The sequence below is a fragment of the Triticum dicoccoides genome, chromosome 5A, assembly GCF_002162155.2.
Source record: "Triticum dicoccoides isolate Atlit2015 ecotype Zavitan chromosome 5A, WEW_v2.0, whole genome shotgun sequence".
In the NCBI taxonomy this organism is placed as follows: domain Eukaryota; kingdom Viridiplantae; phylum Streptophyta; class Magnoliopsida; order Poales; family Poaceae; genus Triticum; species Triticum dicoccoides.
In genome coordinates this window covers 438,023,147-438,026,770 of record NC_041388.1, presented here as the reverse complement: position 1 = coordinate 438,026,770, position 3,624 = coordinate 438,023,147, and positions in this window count along the sequence as shown.

Sequence of the window (3,624 nt, the reverse complement as noted above, 5' to 3'; positions counted from 1 at the left end):
CAACCAAGAGATGGCGATATCTTCCATGCTAAACACGTTATAGGAGGTTCCCAAACAGAATGGTAAAGTTTGTACTCCCCCTCCACCAACAAACATCAATCCATGGCTTGCTCGAAACAACGAGTGCCTCCAACATACATCAGGTCCCAGGGGGAGTTTTGTTTTGGAATTATTTTTGATTTAGTTTGCATAAAGCATGGGACTGGGCATCCCGGTGACCAGCCATTTTCTCGTGAGTGAGGAGCGGAGTCCACTCCTCTTAAGAATAACCCGCCTAGCATGGAAGATACAGGCAGCCCTAGTTGATACATGAGCTATTCGAGCATACAAAACAGGATGATTATTTGAAGGTTTAGAGTTTGGCACATACAAATTTACTTGGAATGGCAGGTAGATACCGCATATAGGAAGGTATAGTGGACTCATCTGGAATAACTTTGGGGCTTAAGGGATTGGATGCACAAACAGTATTCCCGCTTAGTACAGGTGAAGGCTAGCAAAAGACTGGGAAGCGATCAACTAGAGAGCGACAACAGCCATGTACATGCATTAAAATTAATAAACATTGGATGCAAGCATGAGTAGGATATAATCCACCATGAACATAAATACCGTGAAGGCTATGTTGATTTGTTTCAACTACATGCGTGAACATGTGCCAAGTCAAGTCACTTAAATCATTCAAAGGAGGATACCACCCCATCATACTACATCATAACCATCTCAATAGCATGCTGGCACGCAAGGTAAACCATTATAACTCATAGCTAATCAAGCATGGCACAAGCAACTATGATCTCTAATTGTCATTGCAAACATGTTTATTCATAACAAGCTGAATCAAGAACAATGAACTCATCATATTTACAAAAACAAAAGAGGTCAAGTTCATACCAGCTTTTCTCATCTCAGTCAGTCCATCATATATCATCATAATTGCCTTTCACTTGCACGACCGAACGATGTGAGTAATAATAAGAGTGCACGTGCATTGGAATAAGCTAGAATCTGCGAGCATTCAATAAACAGGAGAAGACAAAGCAATATGGGCTCTTGGTTAAATCAACAATAAAGCATATAAGAGCCACTTCAACAATTTAATCATGGTCTTCTCCTACTGACCCCCAAAGAAAAGAAAAGAAATTAACACACAGGAAGCATGGAAATTAAAACTAATTAAAAGCTACAACTAATTTTTTTGGTTTTTCTTAAGGTTTATTAAACACACAGGAAGAAAGCATAAAAGGAAATAAACTAGAATGGATGATACAATGAAAAAGTATGAGCACCGACATCTAGCAATGAGTGTGTGTGAATATTAATGTAATGTCGGTGGGAAATATGTACTCCCCCAAGCTTAGGCTTTTGGCCTAAGTTGGTCTATGGCCACGGCTGGCCTGGCTGATATCCATAATAATAGTTGCGGTCGTACTGCGATGAGGAAGAAGAAGAGGATGGGTGCAGGAATAAGTGGAGGAGGACCACCGTGGGCCCACGAGGCAGGGGCGCGCCCTCCACCCTCGTGGCAAGGTGGTTGGCCCCCCTGGTGTGTTCTTTGTTCCATAAATCCTCAAATATTCTAGAAAAAAATCATATTTAATTTTCAGGGCATTTGGAGAACTTTTATTTTCGAGGTATTTTTATATTGCATGGATAATGAGATAACAGACAGAAAATTATTTATTTTTACTTTATTTCAACTAAATAACAGAAAGTATAGAGAGGGTACAGAAGGTTGTGCTTCTAGTTTCATCCATCTCATGATCATCAAAAGGAATCCACTAACAATGTTGATCAAGTCTTGTTAACGAACTCATTCCGATTAACATGGAACCGGAAAAATTTCGAATAACACTATGTTACATCAACGGGGATATGCACATCCCCAATAATAAGTATATCATATTTCTTCTTGACAGTAGGAAGAGGAAATTCAAAACCTCCAAATATAATCGATGGAATTTTTCTGATAGAATTGATACTATGAACTTAAGGTTGTTTCCTCGGAAAGTGTACCATATGCTCATTACCATTAACATGAAAAGTGACATTGCCTTTGTTGCAATCAATAACAGCCCCTGCAGTATTAAGAAAAGGTCTTCCAAGAATAATAGACATACTATCATCGTCAGGAATATCAAGAATAACAAAGTCCGTTAAAATAGTAACATTTGCAACCACAACAAGCACATCCTCACAAATACCGACAGGTATAGCAGTTGATTTATCAGCCATTTGCAAAGATATTTCAGTAGGTGTCAACTTATTCAAGTCAAGTCTACGATATAAAGAAAGAGGCATAACACTAACACTGGCTCCAAGATCACATAAAGCAGTTTTAACATAGTTCCTTTTAATGGAGCATGGTATAGTAGGTACTCCTGGATCTCCAAGTTTCTTTGGTATTCCACCTTTAAAAGTATAATTAGCAAGGATGGTGGAAATTTCAGCTTCTGGTATCTTTATTTTATTTGTAACAATATCTTTCATATACTTAGCATAAGGATTTATTTTGAGCATATTAGTTAATCGCATACGCAAAAAGATAGGTCTAATCATTTCAGCAAAGCGCTCAAAATCCTCATCATCCTTTTACTTGGATGGTTTGGGAGGAAAAGGCATGGGTTTCTGAACCCAAGGATCTCTTTCTTTACCATGTTTCCTAGCAACAAATTCTTTCTTATCATAACGTTGATTCTTTGATTGTGGGTTATCAAGATCAATAGCAGGTTCAATTTCTACATCATTATCATTAATAGGTTGAGCATTATTATGAACATCATCATTAACATTTTCATTAGGTTCATGTTCATTGCCAGATTGTGTTTCAGCATCAGACATAGAGATATCATTTGGATTATCAGGTGGTTCAGCAATAGGTTCACTAGAAGTTTGCACGGTTCTATCATTTTTCTTTTTATTCCTTTTAGAAGAACTAGGTGCATCAATATTATTTCTCTGAGAATCTTGCTCAATTCTCTTAGGGTAGCCTTCAGGATACAAAGGTTCCTGAGTCATTCTACCATTTCTAGTAGCCACTTTAACAACATAATTATTTTTCTTACTATTCATCTCATTGAGCTTTAAGTACTTGTTCTACTTGAGTGGTAACCATAGAAGCATGTTTGCTAACAAGTTTAAGTTCACCTCTAATATTAGCCATATAATCACCCAAGTATTTAATCATATCAGCATCTTGTTTTAATTGTCTACCAAAATAAGCATTGAAGTCTTCTTGCTTAAATATAAAATTATCAAATTCATCCAAGCATTGACTAGCAATTTTAGCAGGAGGGATTTCAGCGTTATCATATCTATAGAGAGAATTTACCTTTACTACCTGTGTCGGGTTATCGAGGTCTGGAGGTTCTTCAATAAGTAAAGGATCAAGATCATATGTTTCTTCGATAGGCGGTAAATTAAGACCATGTATTTCTTCAATAGGAGGTAAATTCTTAACATCTTCAGATTTAATACCTTTTTCTTTCATAGATTTCTTTGCCTCTTGCATATCTTCAGGACTGAGAAATAGAACACCTCTCTTCTTCGGAGTTGGTTTAGGAATAGGATCATTAATTGCAGCAGGAGCCGGCTCAGGAGGCGCCCAATTATTTTCATTTGTCA